Here is a 25,580-nt window from a genome sequence, read left to right on the forward strand (position 1 = left end):
AAAGTTATAAGTAACATGGCCATATTGAAAGTAATTATTAATGAAAGGGGATATATAGCGCCATGCCCCACAGACTAAATTTACAATTTTAAATACATTCTTGAATGAACTATTTCAAAGATTTGATATTAGACAAAGAGTCAACAGTAGAGGGCTATGGGGGAAAACTAAAATTTCATGCTATGGTCAATAGTTAACAGGAAAACATCAACAGTATCACAGCACTACCAGGAGCAACTAATTGGGAGGGGGGAGGGATTTGTGATAAGTGGTAGTTCTGATTTGATATTTGGCGAGGCTGTGTTTGTTGGTTCTTTGACTCTATGGACCAATGAATATTGTCTAAAATTGAGAATGCTGATTGTACAACCAAGTGAGGATACTGCAGGGCATGGTTTCTTTATTTTGGTTTGTATATTTCCATGATACCCAAAAGATGAAGAGAGCCAAAGGGTACAATGAATAAGAAGCAGAATGGCCATATTATATGATGGAATATGGTATGGCTACAAAAAGGAAGGACATTGAAAGGCACACAACAAACTGAATAAATCTTGGGGCAATGTGTTGTGCAAAATAACCCACAAAAGAATGAACAAATATGTAAGATCTCTTTCAGAAAACACTTATAAGAAAGTTAGAGCCTAGACTGTAAGCCCTAAGAGCAGCCATACTTAGTCCGAAGTTATATATTTCTTAATTCTGAGACACTGGGCTATATGAGCATTAGCTGGTGTTTCCCTGGAACTCTGAGTAACTTTGTGATATCTAGGACCCAGAATGGAGTGCTGCAGCCCTGAAAGCAGCATAGCTATATACAGTAACAGTTATATTATTATATAATATAAAGGAGATCAAGCCTCAATTAAAGATAAAAAACGAGGGTGGTGCAACATTGGCTCAGTGGCAGAATTCTCGCCTGCCATTGGAGACCCAGGTTCAGTTCCCAGAGCCTGCCTATGCCAAAAAACAAAAACAAAAACAAAGCCAATTTTGCTGGGAGTAAGGTAAATCAGAAAACAGAATAAAAAAGCGTATATACTCTAGACCTTCACCTATTTTATTAGACCAAAGGCAGAGAAGTTTATTATGTTTAGAACCTAAATTTTCTGTAACATATAATCTAAATCAACCTGTCTGGATAGCGTCATTTAAACAACCCAAACTCTTGGAGTCCAGAACAGGAATTAGGCCTTTGTAATTCTGTATAGCTTAATTAATACCTGGCTACATCTGAGACTATGGTCGGCTGATAATTAAAAAGTATTGGTAGAGTATCCTGAGGATCTGAATGAAAAAAAAAAGGAACTATTAATCTTTCCCATCTGGGAAACGCCGGGTACCTTCTCACATTGGGGACTCCCAAGAAAATAGGCTAAGTAGTTGATTTTGAAGTCTGCCATTGTGAAACTTATTTCTGTAGTGGAGAAGCTAAGCCTACCTATAATGAGGCCTAAGAGTTGCTTCCAGGAAACCTCTTTTGTTGCCCATATGTGGCCTCTTTCTCTCTGTGCCCGACTCTGTAAGGAAATCATTAACATTTCCCTTATGTGTGACATGACATCCAAGGGTTAAAGTCTCCCACATAACATGGGGTGTGACTCCCAGGTATGAGACTGGTCCTAGCACCATGGGATCAACCATGCCTTCCTGACCAAAAGAGGGGAAAGAAATGTAATAAAATAAGGCATCAGTGGCTGAGAGATCAAATGGAATCAAGAGGCTAGTCTGGAAGCTACTTTTATGCAGGCTTCAGTTAGATAGTGCTAGTTGTCATGGTTTACTAAATCCCAACCAACATTACTCCTGTTAATTCTTAAGAACAGCTAGGGCTCGAGCTGAGACTCTATAAAAGTTGCATGCACTGTTTGCTTTCCTGGGACCTATAATTTCCAAAGTGTTTCCAAGGCAGATAAATCCTGAAACCTCAAGGTACCAGTCTCTCCAAGATTATCAACTAATTATCTCTCTCTTTATTCTTTAGTATCAACATCCCTTCTTAACATGAAAAAGTCAGTAAGGCCATTACCTGAAGTACCCTATAAATTGGGAGGAGGATCAAAGGAGAAGGAGGAATTAAAACAGAGAAATTAGGATTTAACAAATGAGCATGACTGCTGTATCACTATACTTATATTTCTTCTAGCATGAATGCTGAATCACTATATTGATTTTCCTTTCTCCAGTATTTTGGAGTAGCTAGAAGGAAAAATCTGAAATAGTGGAATGGTAACCCATGAAAAACTCTGAAATCTGTTCTGTAACTACTGTTGAAGTATAATTTGAAAATTATTGCTTTTGCTTTCTTTTCTTTGTATCTATGTTATATTTCACAATAAAAAACATTTTTTTTAAATCTGAAAGATGAGAATGAAGCATGCATGGAAACAGCTGGGAGGACAGCACTGCAGGAAGATGGAGCTGTAGGACAGCACTGAGTGGGGAAGGTCCTGCAAATGCTAGCAATTAGAGCAGGTGGGAGAGTTGAAACTCGAAGGAAATTAGAGAGTTAGAGGAAGCTAGATGATAAGAGTTAGAGGATGCTAGATTTAGCTCAGGAAGCAAGGGAAAACTACTGAAGAATTTAAATGATCTGACTGACAATTTTAAAAGACCTCTCCAGCTGCTAAGTTGAGAGTGGACAGTAGAAGAGCAAAAAGAAACAAGGAAATCAGAGAGAAAGATATGGCAAAATTGTTCACTTGGACTCAGGAAATGGAGCTCATAAATCCATATGGAGAATAGTTTTCTTCAGTTTATTTACATTTTTATTGTCTCAATTTTACCAAAATGAATAAACTGTGGGACTATGAAAGAGTAACATCTTGCATCCAGTATAATTCAGAGGTAATGGGAGGAAATGAGGGATAATGAGGATTGCTCAGATAGGTGTTATGCTTTTGAGTGGAATCAATATGTTTTGAGGGATTGAACATGAGGGTTGAAGGAGAGAGGAATCAAGGACAACTCCTAGGTTTTTGCTTGAGCAACTGGTTGATAGTGGTATCAATAACTGAGAAGGAAGATTGGGAGAAAATGAGTTTGGAAAAAGAAGACCATCAAGAGCTTGATTTTGCACATATAAGAGTTCACAGGCCTGAAAGACCACTAAGTGGAGATGCCAAAAAAAGCATCTGAGGACTTCCGGAGAAGATGGCGGCTTAGTAAGGTGCGCACATCTTAGTTCCTCCTCCAGAACAACTACTAAATAACTAGAAACAGTACAAAACAGCTCCCGGAGCCATGACAGAGACCAAACACACAGTGTACCCCAGTCTGGACCGGCTGGATCGGCTAAGAGACTCCGCTGCAGTGAGGTCCCCGAGCGGCACGCGCTTCCCCAGGCCGTGGCGGCTGGTGACCGGAGCCCCTCCCTCCCTCCTTCATAGGCCGGCTGGGAGCTTCGGATCAGCGGTTCCCCAAGCTGCGGCGGCCGGCACCCCTCCCCCACGCACGGCTTCAAGGGCCAGCTGGGAGCCTCGGATCAGCGGTTCCCCAAGCTGCGGCAGCTGGCGCCCCTCCCCCACAGGCAACTTCCCAGAGGGAAAGGAAAGAGTCTCCAACAGTAGTAGAGACTGAGCCCAACCAAACACCAATAGTGGCATTAATGAACAACTTCTGACTACTAAAAATAGGCCGTCAGCTCAGGCAAAACTGATCAAGGCAGAAGTCACCTATTGGGCTTACTGAAAAAGAGGAAAGGGGGTGAAACAGAACTTTCTGTGGCTGTTTCTATGGAGGCTTGGTTGCGTCTGGGCTCAGTGCTGGGATTACACAGGTTGCAGCTGCCCCAAACGCAGAAACAGGCTGCTTTCAGGGCTTTCTACCACCTGAACCTTCCCCACGGGAGGAGTGAAATGCAACTCAGGTGGAATCCCTCTCTCAAGGAATTCAGATCCCAGGACTTCACAATTTAAAGCCATTAAAACCAACCTACAACCTTTCCTCTGTCTTCACCACACACCCAGCAGCAAGAGTCTTCCAAAGTTAAAGGAGCCACAACATCTTTTACTGGTGGGACCCGCAGATAGACAAGCAGCACATGCTGGGCAGGATAAGAAAAACAGAGCCCAGAGACTTCACAGGAAAGTCTTTCAACCTGCTGGGTCCCACACTCAGGAAAATCTGATTAAATGCCCAGATGCCAGCAAAAAATAACAAATCACACCAGGAAAATTGAAGATATGGCCCAGTCAAAGGAACAAACCAATAGCTCAAATGAGATACAGGAGCTGAGACAACTAATTCCGAATATACGAACAGACATGGAAAACCTCTTCAAAAACCAAATCAATCAATTGAGGGAGGACATGAAGAAGGCATGGGATCAACAAAAAGAAGAAATGGAAAGTCTGAAAAAACAAATCACAGAACTTACGGGAATGAAAGATGCAGTAGAAGAGATGAAAAAAACAATGGAAACCTACAATGGTAGAATTAAAGAGACAGAGGATAGAATTAGTGAACTGGAGGATGGAACATCTGAAATCCAAAAAGAAACAGAAACTATAGGGAAAAGAATGGAAAAATTTGAGGAGGGGCTCAGGGAATTGAATGATAATATGAAGTGCACAAATATACGTGTTGTGGGTGTCCCAGAAGGAGAAGAGAAGGGAAAAGGAGGAGAAAAACTAATGGAAGAAATTATCACTGAAAATTTCCCAACTCTTATGAAAGACTTAAAATTACAGATCCAAGAAGTGCAGCGCACCCCAAAGAGATTAGACCCAAATAGGAGTTCTCCAAGACACTTACTAGTTAGAATGTCAGAGGTCAAAGAGAAAGAGAGGATCGTGAAAGCAGCAAGAGAAAAATAATCCATCACATACAAGGGAAACCCAATAAGACTATGTGCAGATTTCTCAGCAGAAACCATGGAAGCTAGAAGACAGTGGGATGATATATTTAAATTACTAAAAGAGAAAAACTGCCAACCAAGACTCCTATATTCAGCAAAATTGTCCTTCAAAAATGAGGGAGAAATTAAAACATTCTCAGACAAAAAGTCACTGAGAGAATTTGTGACCAAGAGACCAGCTCTGCAAGAAATACTAAAGGGAGCACTAGAGTCAGATACGAAAAGACAGAAGAGAGAGGTATGGAGAAGAGTGTAGAAAGAAGGAAAATCAGATATGATATATATAATACAAAAGGCAAAATGGTAGAGGAAAGTATTACCCAAACAGTAATAACACTAAATGTTAATGGACTGAATTCCACAATCAAAAGACATAGACTGGCAGAATGGATTAAAAAACAGGATCCTTCTATATGCTGTCTACAGGAAACACATCTTAGACCCAAAGATAAACATAGGTTGAAAGTGAAAGGTTGGGAAAAGATATTTCATGCAAATAACAACCAGAAAAGAGCAGGAGGAGCTATACTAATATCCAACAAATTAGACTTCAAATGTAAAACAGTTAAAAGAGACAAAGAAGGATACTATCTACTAATAAAAGGAACAATTAAAGAAGAAGATATAACAATCATAAATATTTACGCACCAAATCTGAAAGCCTCAAAATACGTGAGGAATACACTGCAATTACTGAAAATGGAAATAGACAAATCTACCATAATAATTGGAGACTTCAATTCCCCACTCTCATCAATGGACAGAACATCTAGACAGAGGATCAATAAAGAAACAGAGAATTTGAATATTACAATAAATGAGCTAGACTTAACAGACATTTATAGGACATTACACCCCACAACAGCAGGATACACCTTTTTCTCAAGTGCTCATGGATCATTCTCAAAGATAGACCATATGCTGGGTCACAAAGCAAGTCCAAACAAATTTAAAAAGATTGAAATCATACACAACATTTTCTCGGATCATAAAGGAATGAAGTTGGATATCAATAATAGGCAGAGTGCCAGAAAATTCACAAAAACGTGGAGGCTCAACAACACACTCTTAAACAAGCAGTGGGTCAAGGAAGAAATTACAAGAGAAAGTAGTAAATATCTCGAGGTGAGTGAAAATGAAAACACAACATATCAAAACCTATGGGACGCAGCAAAGGCAGTGCTAAGAGGGAAATTTAATGCCTTAAATGCCTATATCAGAAAAGAAGAAAGGGCAAAAATTCGGGAATTAACTGTCCACTTGGAAGAACTGGAGAAAGAACAGCAAACTAATCCCAAAGCAAGCAAAAGGAAAGAAATAACAAAGATTAGAGCAGAAATAAATGAAATTGAGAACATGAAAACAATAGAGAAAATCAATAAGACCAAAAGTTGGTTCTATGAGAAAATCAATAAGATTGATGGGCCCTTAGCAAGATTGACAAAAAAGAAGAAGAGAGAGGATGCAAATAAATAAGATCAGAAATGGAAGAGGAGACATAACCACTGACCTCACAGAAATAAAGGAGGTAATAACAGGATACTATGAACAACTTTACGCTAATAAATACAACAATGTAGATGAAATGGACAAGTTCCTAGAAAGGAATGAACAACCAACTTTGATTCAAGAAGAAATAGATGACCTCAACAAACCAATCACAAGTAAAGAAATTGAATCAGTTATCCAAAATCTTCCCAAAAAGAAAAGTCCAGGATCAGACGGCTTCACACGTGAATTCTACCAAACATTCCAGAAAGAATTAGTACCAACTCTCCTCAAACTCTTCTAAAAAATCGAAGCGGAGGGAAAGGTACCTAATTCATTCTATGAAGCCAACATCACCCTCATACTAAAACCAGGCAAAGATATTACAAAAAAAGAAAACTACAGACCAATCTCTGTAATGAATATAGATGCAAAAATCCTCAACAAAATTCTAGCAAATTGAATCCAGCAACACATTAAAAGAATTATACATCATGACCAAGTAGGATTCATCCCAGGTATGCAAGGATGGTTCAACATAAGAAAATCAATTAATGTAATGCACCATATCAACAAATCAAAGCAGAAAAATCACATGATCATCTCAATTGATGCAGAGAAGGCATTTGACAAGATTCAACATCCTTTCCTGTTGAAAACACTTCAAAGGATAGGAATACAAGGGAACTTCCTTAAAATGATAGAGGGAATATATGAAAAACCCACAGCTAATATCATCCTCAATGGGGAAAAATTGAAAACTTTCCCCCTAAGATCAGGAACAAGACAAGGATGCCCATTATCACCACTATTATTCAACATCGTGTTGGAGGTTCTAGCCAGAGCAATTAGACAAGAAAAAGAAATACAAGGCATCAAAATTGGAAAGGAAGAAGTAAAACTATCACTGTTTGCAGACGATATGATACTATACGTCGAAAACCCAGAAAAATCCACAACAAAACTGCTAGAGCTAATAAATGAGTACAGCAAAGTAGCAGGTTACAAGATCAACATTCAACACTGCAAAATCTGTAGTGTTTCTATACAGTAGCAATGAACAAGCTGAGGGGGAAATCAAGAAATGAATTCCATTTACAATTGCAACTAAAAGAATAAAATACTTAGGAATAAATTTAACTAAAGAGACAAAGACCTATACAAAGAAAACTACAAAAAACTGTTAAAAGAAATCACAGAAGACCTAAATAGATGGAAGGGCATACCGTGTTCATGGATTGGAAGACTAAATATAGTTAAGATGTCAATCCTACCTAAATTGATTTACAGATTCAATGCAATACCAATCAAAATCCCAATAACTTATTTTTCAGAAATAGAAAAACCAATAAGCAAATTTATCTGAAAGGGCAGGGTGCCCCGAATTGCTAAAAGTATCTTGAGGAAAAAAAACGAAGCTGGAGGTCTCACGCTGCCGGACTTTAAGGCATATTATGAAGCCACAGCGGTCAAAACAGCATGGTATTGGCATGAAGATAGATATATCGACAAATGGAATCGAATAGAGTGCTCAGATATAGACCCTCTCATCTATGGACATTTGATCTTTGATAAGGCAGTCAAGCCAAGTCACCTGGGACAGAACAGTCTCTTCAATAAATGGTGCCTATAGAACTGGATATCCATATGCAAAAGAATGAAAGAGAGCCTGTATCTCACACCCTATATAAAAGTTAACTCAAAATGGATCAAAGATCTAAACATTAGGTCTAAGACCATAAAACAGTTGGAGGAAAATGTAGGAAGATATCTTATGAATCTTACAATTGGAGGTGGTTTTATGGACCTTAAACCTAAAGCAAGAGCACTGAAGAAAGAAATAAATAAATGGGAGCTCCTCAAAATTAAACCCTTTTGTGCATCAAAGAACTTCATCAAGAAAGTAGAAAGACAGCCTACACAATGGGAGACAATATTTGGAAACGACATATCAGATAAAGGTCTAGTATCCAGAATTTATAAAGAGATTGTTCAACTCAGCAACAAAAAGACAGCCAACCCAATTACAAAATTGGAAAAAGACTTGAACAGACACCTCTCAGAAGAGGAAATACAAATGGCCAAAAGGCACATGAAGAGATGCTCAATGTCCCTGGCCATTAGAGAAACGCAAATCAAAACCACAATCAGATATCATCTCACACCCACCAGAATGGCCATTATCAACAAAACAGAAAATGACAAGTGCTGGAGAGGATGCGGTGAAAGAGGCACACTTATCCACTGTTGGGAGGAATGTCAAATGGTGCAACCACTGTGGAAGGCACTTTGGCGGTTCCTCAAAAAACTGAATATAGAATTGCCATATGACCCAGCAATACCATTGCTAGGTATCTACTCAGAGGACTTAAGGGCAAAGACACAAACGGACATTTGCACACCAGTGTTTATAGCAGCATTATTTACAATTGCAAAGAGATGGAAACAGCCAAAATGTCCATCAACAGACAAGTGGCTAAACAAACTGTGGTATATACATACGATGGAATATTATGCAGCTTTAAGACAGAATAAACTTATGAAGCATGTAATAACATGGATGGACCTAGAGAACGTTATGCTGAGTGAGACTAGCCAAACACTAAAAGACAAATACTGTATGGTCCCACTGATGTGAACCAACATTCGAGAATGAACTTGGAATATGTCATTGGTAACAGAGACCATCAGGAGTTAGAAATAGGGTAAGATAATGGGTAATTGGAGCTGAAGGGATACAGACTGTGCAACAGGACTGGATACAAAAACTCAAAAATGGACAGCACAATACTACCTAATTGTAATGTAATTATGTTAAAACACTGAATGAAGCTGCATCTGAGCTATAGTTTTTTTGTTTATATATTTTTTGTATTTTGTATTTTTATTTTTTTCTCTCTATTATCATTTTATTTCTTTTTCTGTTGTCTTGCTATTTCTTTTTCTAAATCAATGCAAATGTACTAAGAAATGATGATCATACATCTATGTGATGATATTAAGAATTACTGATTGCATATGTAGAATGGAATGATTTCTAAATGTTGTGTTAGTTAATTTTTTTTAATTAATAAAAAAATAAAAAAAAATAAAAAAGCATCTGAATTGGTAAAAATGTTTCAAAGTACAAAGTACAAATGGTAGCTCATAGGAGATGCAGGGCTGGAGGTCTAAATTAAGGAGATCTACTTAAAATGATTTTTGGTGCCACAGGACTGGATGAAATCTCTAGGGTGAGAATGTAAACAGAAAAGAGAAGGTGACCATGTATCATGCTCACCTGCCTTTCTCACATTTTTCTCATGTAGATGACTTCCTTTATTTTCTCCACTTGTGATCCTTACTCTACCTTTAAGATCAGCACAAATGCTCACTCCTCTTTGAATCATCACCTGAATGCTCCGGGAAAATGTTAGCTCAGTCCTTAGCACAGCAATGACCCTTTGCTCATAGTTTATTACATTTTTTTCTTTGTTCTTCCATGTATTCCTTCAGTGTCTCTGCCATTGGTTCATCACTGATACAGATGAACATTTCTGCATGCTGGAGTGCTCTTCCCTGCCTTGTTGCCTGCTAAACAAGTCCCATTCAACTTGTAAGAATCAATTGCCTTCTTATTGGGTTTCCCTTGTATGTGATGGATTGCTTTTCTCTTGCTTCTTTCAAGATCCTCTCTTTCTCTTTGACCTCTGACATTCTTACTAGTAAGTGTCTTGGAGAACGTCTATTTGGATCTATTCTCTTTGGGGTATGCTGCACTTCTTGGATCTGTAATTTTAGGTCTTTCATAAGAGTTGGGAAATTTTCAGTGATAATTTCTCCCATTAGTTTTTCTCCTCCTTTTCCCTTCTCTTCTCCTTCCAGGACACCCACAACACGTATATTTGTGCACTTCATATTATCATTCAATTCCCTGAGTCCCTGCTCATATTTTTCCCCTATAGTTTCTGTTTCTTGTCAGATTTCAGATGTTCTGTCCTCCAGTTCACTAATCCTAACCTCTGTCTCTTGAAATCTATCATTGTAGGTTTCCATTGTTTTTTTCATCTCTTCTACTGTACCTTTCATTCCCATAAGTTCTGTGATTTGTTTTTTCAGACTTTCCATTTCTTCTTTTTGTTCATTTCTTGCCTTTTTCATATCCTCCCTCAATCCATTGATCTGGTTTTTGATGAGGTTTTCCATGTCTGTTCGTATATTCTGAATTAATTGTTTCAGCTCTTGTATCTCATTTGAACTATTGGTTTGTTCCTTTGACTGGGCCATATCTTCAATTTTCCTGGTGTGATTTGTTATTTTTTGCTGGCATCTAGACATTTAATTACCTTAATTAGTTTATTCTGCAGATTGCTTTCACTTCTCTTACCTAGGGTTTTCTTGCTAGATGAATTTGTTGTCTAGCTGTTCTTTGACCTTCAGTTCAGCTTTTTCTGGACCTCTAGCTTAGGCTTTGTTTAACAGAGGATAATTTTTCAGTTCTTGTTTTCTTGTTTCTTGCCCTGCTTGTATTGTGCCTTTTCCCTCCCCACCCTTAGGAGGGTCTACGTAGGTATTATAGACTCCAGCTGGGTTTTCCCTGACTAAACTGGCCTCCTATCAGGGGGAAGGAGTCATCTGCATCAGTTTTCCCTGAGGGTGAGACCCAGCAGGTTAAAAGACTTTCCTGTGAAGTCTCTGGGCTCTGTTTTTCTTATCCTGCCCAGTATGTGGCGCTTGTCTGCCTGCAGGTCCTACCAGCAAAAGATGTTGCAGCACCTTTAACTTTGGCAGACTCTCCCTGCTGGGGGCATTTTGGAGATACAGGAGAGGTTGTAGGCTGGTTTTAATGGCTTCAAATCGCCAAGCCCTGGGGTCTGAATTCCTTGAGGGAGGGATTCCACCTGTGTTGGGCTTCACCCCTCCCCTGGGGAAGGCACAGGTGGGAGACAGCCCTGAAAGCAGTCGGTTTCTGCCTATGCCTGGGGCAGTTGCAGCCCAAGAAGTCCCGCTGCTGAATCCAGAGGCAGCCAAGCCTCCACAGAAACACAGCCACAAAAACCTCAGTTTCCTCCCCTTTCCTCTTTTTCTGTGAGCCCAATGAGCGACCTCTGCCTTGACCAGGTTCACTTGAGCTGGGGGCCTCTTTTTAGTAGTCAGAATTTGTTAATTCACTCCACAATTGGCGTTTAATTGTGCTCAGTCCCTGCTGCTGGTAAATTTCCTTTCCTTTCCCCTCTGGGAAGCAGCCTGTGGGGGAGGGGCACCGGCTGCCACGGCTTGGGGAACTCATGGTTCTGGGGAGGCTCACAGCTGGTCCAGCTGGTCCAGACTGGAGTACACTGTGTGTCCGGTCACTGACATGGCTCCGGAAGCTGTTCTGTACTATTTCTAGTTATTTAGTAGTTGTTCTGGGGGATGAACTAAAACGCGCACATTGCTAACCCACCATCTTGGCCACACCCTTTAGCTCAATTGCCTTCTTATCCTTGCTTTCCCCTTCCTACAGAGAGAGATAGGTGTCACCTTCTAATATAATATTTATGTATCCTTATAACTTTCCATGTTGATCTGCATTATTCAACTTTGTACCTCTAGTAACTTGTATAGTGTGTGAGACATAAGAGAGCTTAATTGATCATTGCCAGTTAGGGGATATTTCTTCTGGTCTCTGGTCCTAGAATAACAAAATTGTGGATGGGAACCAGACTAGCTTATTTATTTATTTATTTATTTTGCAGGATAGTAAAAGCTGAACTAAGCACTTCCCTAAGGACAGTTCCATTTAGTTCTCATCAATTAATAGGAGCAGGAAGTGTAAGTCAAGAATTATTGGTTTTACAAGCCTCAAATTAAAGTCAAGGCCAAGGGTATTACACTAGCCCTTTGAGACGTGTTGAAACACAGATTTTAAACATATTGCTTTTAAGACTTTTGAAGTGATCCTAATAATATTCTCATAATACGGGAATCAGAAAATTGGTGCACATGATAAAAGTTCAATTTAAATTTCTCTCTTGACTTCCATATGAGTTTTTTAGAAAAAGCTTGTTTTTCTGAAAAACAAAACAATCCTTATTATCCCTCATTTCTTCTGAATTGTACTGGATGTTGGGTGTTACTCTTTCATAGTCCCACAGTTTGTTCATTTTGGTAAAGTTCAGACAATAAAAATCTAAATAAACTGAAGAAACTATTCTCCATATAGATTTATGAGCTAGAATAATGCTATGTCAATTTCCAGAGGGTTTAAGATCATTTTAATATCCTATTTTACTTTTGTAATCTTCCAAACAATTTGTTTCTTATTAAAAAGTCCACTAGTGAGCATGATGTTTATGGTATTAAAGTACATCAAAGTTTAATTTCAAAAACTTGTACTAATATTACACAACCATTAAATTGTATTTTTTTCACTTCTACTTCAGCCCAAAAACTACTATAATTCAGCATGAAATAAGAATTGCTTGTTTACACATAGAAATAAGAAAGTTAGGACTAAAGCACTTATAATAGAAAACAGTGTGTTTTCTGATATCAAGATATCTGTGTGATGTTGAGTCTTTAAACAAATGGACTTCTGTACATTGCTTCCAGTTCAGTATCTCCAAGGTTTTAATGATTTATTCAGGAAGGAGCCTCAACACTTAGTCAGACACACAAAGGATATGAAATATGAAATTTAAAATATCCAGTTCCATTTCCTATAAGCCACTGAAATAATGCATATATTTAGACCATTTTCTCTATTCTAATTGACTTAGGCAATTACTTGCATCTTAAGGATATCCTCTTTACTCTTGTCCTGGAATATGCACCCCCACAAAAAATAGTGGTATTGTTACCTATAAAAGCATAACAGCGTATTTTAATAGAACAAATTCATTTTTTTACTTAGAACTTTTTTCCAATCATTTTATTTTGATCAATGATGGTGCCTGTATCATGTAAAAGCACCATCAATTGAAGTATGGCTCCTCTTCTGTTTAATCAATTTGACAACCATCTATATTTTGTCACATGCATTTTCATACATTTCTGTGAACTTCTAGAAGATAAGGAACGTGCTTTATACTATAATATTTATTTGTATCTAATATTGCATCTTGCAGAAGAGAAGTACAAGGTAAATCTTTGCTAAGCAGATTCAATGTAAGAGAATATAGAGGGCCCCGGTGGCTCAGCACGTGAGAATGCTTGCCTGCCATGCCCAAGGACTCGGGTTCGTTTCCCGCTGCCCGCCCATGTAAAAAAAAAAGAATATAGAAAGGTAAAATTGTAAAAATTACTCCTTTTAAATCAACTCAAATAAATCCAAGACTTTTAAAAAAGTATTCAGATAGACAATAATCACACAACTTTTCAATCAGTGGGCCAAAGCATTCAATTATCTGGGGGTAGGGAGGAACATTCAGTTCTGACAGAGCATGAGAACATGCTCTAAATTAAATTGCCTGTGGGAGCCAAATTAAAGGCATTTTGTGGTAGTGAAAGGTATTTTAAGTCACTCCTACTTTTAAAACTTTCAACTGAAGTTCTCTCTTCTGGAAATCCTTATGGTATAGGTCTCTGCCGACTCCAATTTAGGATTTGCTATAGCTTCTGAACAAAAATTTGACTCTTCATGCAAACATTTGACTCTAGGGAAAACTACACAGGTAGGAAATCAAAGCCATGTCTTTGATTTTCAAAATAAAAAGTCAATTTGCCATTTCACTTTCTATTACCTGGAATATTACTTCACTTTCACTTTCTATAGAAAAGTTTCACAGAGCAATGCTTTAGCTTTATGTCATAGGCCTTATAAGAGTTGATGCAGTATCATAAGAGGAGTGATTTAGGATCCTTTTGTAAAACTTCTATTGAAAATGGTATCTATTCAATAGGTTTCTCCCCTGACCCCAATCCATTCCAACATCTCCTGATGTGCTGGCATGTCATCTATTATTAGTGAATAAGAGCTAACTGCCTCCTTTTAACTTTAATCATGTTCAATCACAACATTTTTTTTTAGGTTTTCTGATATAACTATATTTCCATTCCCTTAATTTCATGTTCTCTTACTGGTTCTCTATTTTAATGATTTCTAATAGAAACCAGGTGGTATGCTTAAAATTAGGATATGTTGAGAAGAATGCAATAAGGATACAATTGGTAAAGGGGGGGGGGGGGGTGGAGTGCAGGGCAATCACAATGGGTTGCACAACATGGGGCTGCTTTTCTACCTCTAAGCCTGAGGGTTATCCCAGAGTTAGAGAAGGCTGTGTAGAGAGAGCCACTTGACTGGAGCTGAGACCTTTGCCTCACAACCTGAAGGGGAAACAGCCAGGGGAGCAGGAATCCCAACCTCACTCTCCTCCCTCTCCCTAATTTCCAGTCTTCCACTTTGGCCAAAAGCCAGTGGGCAAAGGAGCCTGCTGATGTGGCCTCTACATCATGTCCATCACATTCATCTGCTCTGGCCACAGAACAGAGTGGAAAATAGAAATGAAAGGGAAGTGGGAACATATCCCCCACAGTAGTATTAATGCCTTTTATTATAAATTATTTGGAAGTAGTTGATGTCTATAAACATACGTAAATAACATTAAGCCCTTTTAGGTGGTGTTCAGCTCAGTCTTTTTCCATAGCAGAGCTGCCTATTTATATTAACAATAAACTACTTTCTGTTGTAATGTAGTATTATGTCCTCATAACATGAGCCAAGAAAAATGTTCTGGAGGAAACACATTTGTTATCTCCTTTTAACTGAAATGTCAGGTGGATTAAAAAGTAACTGTCAGGTCTTCTTTAGAAGGAAGGTCTATTTTCAATGTGGGCATTGAAATGATCATGTCATCTGTTGATCCTATTAAAATGAATTTGTAATCTTGTTTAATTTCTCTCTTTTCATTATTCATTAAGAAGGGAGTATATATATTGAAAATATTGTATCTCAAAGCCTTAAGTGTCAGGGAGAATAAAAAGTGAAAAGTAACCAAACCTTGGAATCATTCAATAATTCAATAATTTAACCCAAACAACTCATTTTACAATTGAAGTGAAATCCTACAGCATCTATGTAACTTGCCCAAGTTCATCCACCTTGTTAAGGCCTTCTAGTTTGCCATGCTTTCCTCAGTACCTCAATATCTAAGTATTTTGTATACAGCTCATTCATTGAATTCATTTATTCAACCCATACGTCTTGAGTGTCTTGTGCTAGGCACTGGGAGTAAAGCAATGAAGAAAATTGACAAATTCACCTTCTCATGAGGCTTACATTCTAAAAGGAGAAGAGAAGACAGTCAGTAGATAAATAAATAGATGTCAGAGGTGATAATGTTAAGAAAAAAAAATAGAGTAAATGGCTAGAGTGATAGGGAAGACCTATGCTATTTTAAATTGGATTATCAAGAACATTCTCTCTAATGAGATGACATTTGAGCAGAATCCTGAATGAAGTGAGGGGGTAGGTGATGCAGACATCTTGAAGATGAGGGTTCCCAGAATAGGGAATAGCAAGTGCAAAGGACTTGAGCAGGTGTGTGCTAGGTATGTTTGAAGGGTAAGGAGTACATTATTATGGCTAGAGGAGAGTGAACAAGAGGAAACAGGTAGGAAATGAGGCATTGGATGGAGCGTAGGGAAGAAGATCATGCAGTGCCTAGTATGTCCTGGTAAGGACTTTGGATTTTAGCCTGAGTGAGATGGAAAGTGTTGAAATGTTTCCAGCAGAGGAATGACATGATCTGATATGAATTTTAAACAAAGCATGCTACCTGCTGTGTGGAAAATAGACTTGGGTGGGGGGAACAGAAATGGAAGAGGCACCAAAATTAATTTGAAAACTAGGAGGCCACTATAGTATTCCTGATTTTTAAAGATACAGTCTCTTATTCATGCCAATAGATAAGGGTATGGTGATCTAGTGAAAGGGAGAAACAAGGAGTCAAAGATGATATGAAGGCTTTTAGCCAGAGTGCTGGAAGAATAGTTTCCATTTGTCAGAAAAAGGAACACTGAAGAAAAAGTATATGTGGAAGGAAAAGCAAGAATACAGTTTGAGTATATTAGATTTGAGATGCCCATTAGATCTCCAAGTGAAGATATTGAATAGGCAACTGGATACATGAACTTGGAGTTCAAGAGAGAGCTCCAGGCCAAAGATATCAATTGCTATTTGTCAGCAATAAATGCTATGTAAAACTATACTGGCCTGCCTGAGATTACTCAGACAGTACAAGTCCTTAGAATACTGAGCCCCCAGGGTACTCCAAAGCTTACAAGTTGGAAAGATGTGGAGGATCCAATCAAGGATACTGAGACAGAGAAACCGTGAGATAGAAAAACAAAGATTGAATGACTTTGTAGAAACCAAGCGATTGTATTTTCCAGTGATGAGGCTTGAGACCATGATAACAGGTCAAGTAAGATATTGACTGAGAATTCACCCCTGGAGATTACTGATAATCTTGACAAGCACAACTTTACTGGAGTGACAGAGACAAAATAATTCAGAGACAACAAGAAGAGAGAATCTGGAGACAGTGTGTGTATGCTGGAGAATGGTGGGATTTTCTGAAGAGGCAAATTTGAGGTCAAGGTAAAATATTTTTTTATATGGAAGTCATAAAGGCATCTTTGCAGATTAAGAGGAAAGATCTACAAGAAAAAAGAGAAATGGTAGGAAAGAGATTGGGATGGTTTGAAATGGAGACATAGACTAGGATCTAGTGCATGTGGTGGGGCTGGCCTCAGAGAAAAGCATGGACACGTCATATTTCATAAAAGGAGGGAAAGTGGAGTGCATGGGTATAGATCCTGAGAGGCTGGTAGATTTGGTGTTGGAAGTCTGGAAATTCTCTTCTTCTAAAATAAACCCTTACCAGCTAAATGAAGACAATGAAATAATATTTTCTTCAGTCTATTTTTTAAAAGAGTAGCACCAAGAAGGCAATGAAGAAGGTTCATAACCTGTACTTAAACTGTTCATAACACAAAGTTGAATCACAAAGTTGATTCTTCAGCTTTGATCACACTATAATGATCTGATTTCTCATTGTATTTAGCCCTAGTGGTTGACTAACCCAGTGAGAGAAATCTGGAGAGAATATTAAGAAGAGAATCTGGAGAAGAATATTAAAAAGAGGAAGGACAAAGGAACCTCAGCATTGCAGGGTGTTGAAAATAGATGGTCATTCGTATTTTAAAATTTCAACTTCTGTGTGAGACTAAAGCAAAAAAAATGTTAATTTGATACAAAATTTATATTTTGACTAGTGCATTTCCTAATATAACTTACAAGGACAGATTAAGTGAACACATAAGTACATGGGACCTTGAATAAGACATGAGATTTTGTAGGTTTGTCCAGTGTGATACCCTGATAAATCTCAGAGTGATTCAAACAATGAATAAAGAAGTATCTGCAAATTCCCCTTAGGGGAATGGCGAGAAAGGGAGAAAATTCAACTTCCCATTTGGAGAATACCTGATATTCTCGTAAGCAGTGGGGACAACCAAATCAGTAGGCCAAGTCCTCAATCTTGGTGTTTGTTCACATGAAACTTATCCCTGCAAAGGATAGACTAAGCCTACTTGAAATTAGGCCTAAGAGTCACCCCAGAGAACCTCTATTGTTGCTCAGATGTAGCCTATCTCTCTGTCAGCCAACACAACAAGCAAACTCACCACCATCTCCTTCTGTATGTGGGGCATGACTCCCGGGGGTGTAAACCTCCCTAGAAATCCTAGCATGAGCTGGGACTCAGAATCAAGGGATTGAGAAAAGCTTCTTGACTGAAAGGGGAAAGAGAGAAATGAGACAAAATAAAGTGTCAGTGGAGGAGAGATTTCAAACAGAATCGAGAGATTATCCTGGAGGTTATACTTACGTATTATATAGATAGCCCCTTTTTAATTTAAGGTATATTAGAGAGGTTAGAGGGAAGTGCCTGAAACTGTAGAGCTGTGCTCCAGTAGCCATGTTTCTTGAAGATGATTGTATGATGATATGACTTTGGCAATGTGACTGTGTGATTGTGAAAACCTTGTGTTTGATGTTCCTTTTATCTATGGTATGGACAGATGAGAAAAATGTATGGATTTTTTTATTTATTAAATTTATTTATTAATTTTTAAAATTTATATATTTTTATCTATGGTATGGACAGGTGAGAAAAACATATGGATTTATTTATTTATTTATTTTTAATTTATTTTTAAAAATTTTAAATATATTTAAATTTATTTATTAAAATAAATAAATAATAGGAGGAACAAATGTTAAAATTAAACAAATATATTGGGTAGATGGAAATACTGGTGATCAATATAAGGGAGGGGTAAGGGGTATGGTATATATGAGTTGTTTCTTTTTATTTCTTTTTCTGGAATGATGTAAATGTTCTAAAAAATGATCATGGTGATGAATATACAACTATGTGAAGATGTGAGCCACTGATTATACATCATGTATGGAATGTTTGTATGTTAAGAATGTGTATGCTTGTGCATTTTTTATCAATAAAAAAAAAGAGGAAGAGTAGGAGACAAAACACGAAAGAAGTTCCACTAATAAGCAAGAAGGTACTAGTGAAGAGTTTTAAATTTACCTATCAATTTAATGGTTCTCAGTTAATCAGGACAGGACGAAAAACATGAAAATGATCCTAAAGCAACAGGTTTGAAATTAAGCTTTCTCAAAATTGATTAATTGCAAAATTAACAGTAAATAGCACAGTAATAGGCAGAATAATACAGTGTTCAAAAATCATGAACTATGACATCAGATTGCCTGGGTGTAATCCAAACTCCAACACATAATGATTGTGTGACTTTGAAGAAGTTATACAATCTTAGTGTCTCAGTATCTTCATCTATACAATGGGGACTATACTAGTAACTATGAAGAGTAGATGACAGAGAATAGTCACTTATACATAGCAAGCACCTTATGGAGGTTGTTAATTAAATCATACCACCTTGAACAATCAAGACCTAGCCAGAAAACATAGTCAATAACTGACATCTGGATCTAATTTTAAAGGCTCTTCCTCTAAAACTGCTTACTGGGAAATATTCTGCAGAAAAACAGTTATACTGCATTCTTGATCATACAGTAAGAAGGTCGTCAGGCTTTTTTCTTTCTCCATCTGACTTTTCTTTAAAAATAAGCTCTAACAAAGCATTAGAGAAGAACTTCATCAGTTTTTCTACTTTTTAAATATATGGTTTACTGAAAGCTTTCACTTTTATAAGACAGTTGAGAACAGAAAAAGAAGTTATTGGATTATTATTTGGGTTAGCAGCCTAACTTTTCTATCACCTTTGACTCATATACTGAGAGTTGACTCTTTGTTCAGCATCATGTTAGAAGGTTAGAATTATTTAATTAATAAGCATACTTTAATGTTAATTTCCCAATATTATAAACAAAACAAGGAACATTATGAACATTTCTTATTAGCTAATACTTGATTTTTCCTTTTGGAAAATTAAACCACCCATAAACATTAATTTCTTTACTCATGCAATTTTATTCAGAGGACTGATATTAAATCTTCAGATAATAAAGTCAAACTCCCAGTTTATTTTGGAGTCAATAAATACATATTAACTCTTTTCTCCCTTCAACCATTATAATATCCTGACAGGTAATTAACCCAATAGAAACATGGTTCCCATGTTTGGGGTATTTCACCAGATTTTCAAATAAGAAAACTAATAATTGAAAGAAAAATTCCCACACAAACTTGGTCTATTAGATCACATTTCCAGGAGTTAGTAACTGGGAGAGCCACAAAACAGAGAATGAGAAGTAATTCAACAGAATGGTCCTCAATTCAGTAGGCGTAGCTCATCTCTAGGGGCAGTTGGTTCTTTTGCAAAGGGGATATTTGCAGTGAAAAGAATCTGGTGGATTAGAGCAGCATTTAAACTGATCTTCAGAGAGATTCAAAGACATGTTTCCAGGGGTCTAAGAAGTCTATGAGGATTCTTAAATTGCATGTTCTCAGTTTTATGAAAATGTAAATAAGTGCTATAAACCAATTTTATAAAATCTGAATGCCACTCTATTACTGGTTGTTACCACAGTGCTTTAGTGTTTACAGTTCAGTTGTCCCCAGTGATTCATTACATAAACTGAGAATATATAAATTTTGAATCATTTTAGTCTAACTGGGATCCATAGGTTTCTCCTCTCTCTATCTCATACACACACATATACACCCACACCCACACTCACACATAAGGCAGTGGCATGAGGGAAAAGGGATGGGAAAACACGGAGGCCTTGGATCAGGGCCAGTCACATCTTCATGAGGTATCTATGCTATTGGATGTGTTTTTGAGGCAGCACTACCTAAAGCCACCGGGATTTTTATCACCTACCTATGCAACAGCAGAGCATTTGCTAGAGATGAAAAGTAAACAGTCAAAGCATTTGAAGGAAATTGCTGAGGTCAGTTCCATATCCTGCAGTTCCTACAGTGCATAAATGCCTGCTATAGTAATTAAGGCCTAAATGAAAAGAGAAAAATTAATAGAGTTGGTGAACTCTGTGGAGTCAGTGAGGGAACTTTGATCCACTATGGCAAAACTGATAACTTCTATTACCATAAGAGCATTCACACTAGGAGGCAACAAGACAATCATGGGCCAGTGTGAGGATAGATGCTGTGAGGTCTAGGCATGGAAGAGTGCAGAGGCATTATTCTAACCACGCCAAGCTAAAGACTTCATTAATGGCCTACTGAGAGGGGCAGGGAGTTAATCTCAGTCACACCATAATTATGTGTTTATATATGTTTTTATATATGTGTAATATATACCATATGTACTTAATTTGCTATTTTAAGGAAATTTTCAATTTGTAAATGTATTTCAATTTAACTAATTGAAAATGCTATGCAGTTTATACCATTTTTAGTTTTTCTCTGTTAACCCTTTTGTTGTTCCCTTTGTTAGTTTGTTATAAAGTTTGCTATTAACGCTTTTGTTATAAAATTTGAAGCTTAAAGAAATCCTCAAGTATTATTATTAAAAGATTCTATTGACCTAGCCAAGAACTGTCCATGATCTTTGTACTAGAGTAAGTAATCACATCTCTTTAAAAAGATACCAGAATAGGGGTGGTTTCTGATTGAGTGGGTAACCTCCTAAAATTGCATGTAGTATAGAGAATGAAAGACTGAATATAGTATGTGCTATGTTCAAGGCACTTGGTACATACTTATTAAATAAGTGAATAAAGGACCATTCTATTTGGACATTTACTGATCCCTTTGGGATTGTACACAATCTTACTGTCAATTTATCTTACTAGGATCTGACACCACTCTTCTATGTAAGAGGTGGGCAGTGAAGAGGAAGCAAACATTGCCTACCACTAAGTGTTACAAAGCATCAGTGCCAGTGCTCACTGAAAAAGTTAATGCAATTCATGAGCCATACTATTTCCTGAAGTGACCTTGAGATTTCCAAATAAAACACACTTTGGAAGGTTTATGTATATAGCCTCTAAGAAAGTCAGCAAACATGAAACTGCTAAAGAATGATCTATATTTTATTTGTTTGAATTGTTTAGGTGCTGATGTGTCTATAATGTATTTTTGTGATGATTGCCACTTTTAACATAGGATGTACAATGGGTCAATGATCCTTTGGGCAAAGGTGAATAACTATAACTATAGATAACTGTTCTAGTTTGCAAGCTGTTAGAATGTAATATACCAGAAACAGAGCAACTTTTTTTGCATGAGCAGGCACCAAGAATTGAACCTGGGTCTCCAGCATGGCAGGCAAGAAATCTGCCACTGAGCCACCATTGCACCACCCCAAAACAGCTTTAAAAAGGGGGATTTTTTTTTAAGTTGCAAGTTTACAGTTTTTAGACCATGAAAATGTCCACATTAGTGCAGGGCTATGAAAATGTTCAAATTAAGGCTTCAACAAAAAGTTACCTTCAGTCAAAGAAGGCCAATGAAATTTGGGGTTTCTCTCTCAGCTGGAGGGGCACATGGTGAAGTCTGCTAGCTTTCTGTTCTGGCTTGTTTCATGAAGTTTCCCCGGGTCCATTTTGCTTCTACATCTCCAAAGGTCTCTGGTCGGATGGGTTCTCAAACTTTTTCCAAAATGGTTCCCTCTTAAAGGGCTCCAGTTAGCAACCTTACCTTGAAAGGGTGGAGACACATTTCCAAGGAAACCATCTAATCAAAAGCTACCACCCACAATTGGGTGGGTCACATCTCCATGGAAACAATCAAAACCTTCCACCCAGGAATGTTGAATGAGGATTAAAGGACATGGCTTTTCTGGGGCCCACAACAGATTCAAAACAGTACAATTAACTATTCCTGCATGTCCTATGTTGTATTAGAAAATTTCATCATACTTTCAAAGGCAGTCACCGGTACTGGTAGAGTTCTGCCACTTTAGAGACATTCCCCTGCCAGGTCAAAAGTAAGTAGGCAAAAAGAAAAAGGGCTGTGTTAATGAGATTAGATTCTGAATCATCCTTAACTCCACTGCCTCTATTTATTACCACTTTATCTTATTCTTACTTGCCCTGTTTTATTCTCACCATAGTTTTCTAGCCTCCTTCTGCTCTACCATTCTCCTGGAGCAATAATAATAATAATAATAATATCAGCCATTATAAAATTTCATTTATAGAGTTCTTTTTGGATGCCAGGCATGTCCTCAGTGCTTCACATATCTTATTTAATCTTTTCAACACTGACATTTAGAGAGTGACATTTACTTCCCCAAAGTCACATGGTTAATAGTTGCAATGCTGGACTCTAACTCTGGACTGAATGAGTCTGAAAGCCTGTGTGCTCAATATCTTTCCAAAGAATCCTTCACTTTCAATGGGCTTTCTGAGTTCTTGCTATGTACTTTATATTTTTGTTTTTAATCCTTCCAAGATGGCTCTTCTTCATCCTTATACTGGCAACTAGATCCCCTTGGATCAGCCCAAGACCTCCCTATCTATAAATTTTTGGCTTAGGTCTTACAGAGATTGTTGGTACACCATTTAGTATACAGAATTAAGGCCAATATATACTGAATAAAAAGTGCCTTTTTATTACTCTTCCTCTTTTGTAGCTTTAGTTAAATATTATTTCAGAGCCATGTACTTACTAGGTATAACAAAACTAGTCTACATTCTTGTTAGGAGGAATATTCATCTTCCACGCCTCATATAGCTTAACTCCCCATAAGAGTTTACAGTTACTTCCCCTTATTCTGATTGGCACATTTGGGATGAGTGACTGAGCATGTTCAGTTCAGCTTATTCTCTATACTAATGAGCCTCCTGCCCTCAGGAAGCACTTTTCCTATTCCCTGTCTTACAGTCTATCTCTTTATGGAAGGAGGTCTGGGGGTTGTCTCAGCTATTCCTGAGCCCCATTGGGAGGGTTTAAGTTAATGGTGGAAGTGTTAGGAATCCCAGGTGGCCACTGGTGCCAGCTGTATTCTCCAAAGTCTGAGCTGTTGGTTCTGCCCTCTAGGCTCAATCTTACCCTGAATCATCTTTCCTTTTTGATGAAAGGTAGTACATGTTTGCAGCTGAGTAGTTTATTAGCAAGCTTTCGGCCAGTAGAATTTGAAGTGGGGGGTGGCTGTGAGACTTTCATTTTCTACTCTCTCTGTACCTTTTAGTCCAAGCTGACAGTGTTTCTGCTGATATAAGAACCCTAGTACCCAGTGGCTCTTGAATGGATTTCTTGGGATTTTACTCTGTTAGACTCCTTAAGGTCCCCCTGGATTGATGGAGAAGATCCATGAGAAACACCCTTATGTCTTGGTAGGGTATTTTGTGTGACTGAAGACTCTGACCTTTTGATCTTTTCAAGGTTATGATAGAGGGTTTATAGAAACACATACAGCCTTTTTACCAGGCTATGCTATCAGCAATTATCTCTTAACTGTGGCATCTTTTATCATCTTGATAGGCTGAGAATATCCCAAATCAAGTCCTGGTTCTTTTTTATTTAACAGTTCTTCCTTCAATTTATCTTTCTTCATTTTACTATAAGTAGCAAGAATAAACCAAGTAGTACCTCAACACCTCATTTAGAAATCTCTTTAGGTATATATCCAAATTCCACAATTATGAGTTTGTTTTTCACACCACTATAGGGCACAATTTTACTAGGCTTTCTGCCACTACATAACAGGGTTCCTCCATTTTCCAGTTTCCAGTAACATGCTCCTCACTTCCTTCTGAGCTCTTACTCGTAGTGTCTTTAACATCCATATTCCTACTAACAATCTGTTCAAGGCAGTCCAGACTTTTCTTTTATGATCCTCAAAATTCTTCCAGTTTCTGACCACTTCCTGATTTCAAAGCCACTTCTACATTTTTAGATACATTATGGTGGCATCTCACTTCCAGTACCAAAATCTGTATGAGTGGGTTTGTTTTGTTGTTTACTTTTCTTCAGTATAACAAATTATCAAAAATTAGCAGCTTAAAATAATACTTATTTATGAATGCAGAATTCTGGAGCAGAAAGGCCAAGTTTCCTATCCAGGCTGAAATCAAGAGGTTCTGTGGTCAGAGTTCTCATCTGGAGGCTCTGGGTAAAAATTTGCTTCTAAATTCATTCTTGTTTTTGACTGAATTCAGTTCCTTGCAGTTACAGGACTGAGGTCCTGGTTTCCTTGCTTGTTGTCAGCTGAGAACCACTCTCAGCCTCTAGAGGTCCTTACCATGTGGTCTCCTCTGTCATGTTCTGTTCATGCTTCAAACTTCTGACTTCCTTTCTGGGATCAACAAGAGGAAACTCTCTTCTTTAAAAGACTCTTGCAATTAGGTCAGGCTCCATGATAATTTCCCCATGTTAAGGTCTACTTACCAAATAACATAGACTAATTACAGCAATAAAATCCTTCATTTTTACAATACTAGAGATTATTCAGGGCACATATCCCAGTCAGCGGGGGGTCAGGAATCTTGGGAGCCATCTTAGAAGCCTATCAGAGGGTATTATTTACCCCTTTAAATCCTGACAAGTCTGAAGAAGCAGAGTTTAAAGTTGGAGGAAACATTTATATCATTCTTTTGTGGCTACCTTTTTTCTGCTCTTAGCTCTGTGGATCAGTATACTAACAGAATAAGAAACACTGGAGAAGAGATTTCATGATAAAGTTGATCCACTATAGATGTGTGGTCCATACAACAATGGATCTAATTAAATTTAATAGGAGCTAGGTAGAGAGGGTGAGGGGAAGAAGAGATTATATTTAATGGGCTTATAGAGTT

General features: G+C 37.7%; 1 protein-coding gene across 6 annotated transcripts in view; it reads right to left on the reverse strand.

Moving 5' to 3' along the window:
* The window catches only part of CCDC148 (coiled-coil domain containing 148), a 354,676-nt gene that overhangs the window by 75,654 nt on the left and 253,442 nt on the right, over positions 1-25,580 (reverse strand). Inside the window, exon 14 of one of the 6 annotated variants that reach the window (XR_013172775.1) lies at positions 20,699-20,827. The exons of the other annotated variants lie outside the window; for them this stretch is intronic. The gene's annotated coding sequence lies outside the window, so the exon portion shown is untranslated. The remainder of the gene's footprint in view (positions 1-20,698; positions 20,828-25,580) is intronic. 6 annotated transcript variants of the gene reach the window in all.

Source organism: Tamandua tetradactyla, chromosome 3 (genome assembly GCF_023851605.1).
Source record: "Tamandua tetradactyla isolate mTamTet1 chromosome 3, mTamTet1.pri, whole genome shotgun sequence".
In the NCBI taxonomy this organism is placed as follows: domain Eukaryota; kingdom Metazoa; phylum Chordata; class Mammalia; order Pilosa; family Myrmecophagidae; genus Tamandua; species Tamandua tetradactyla.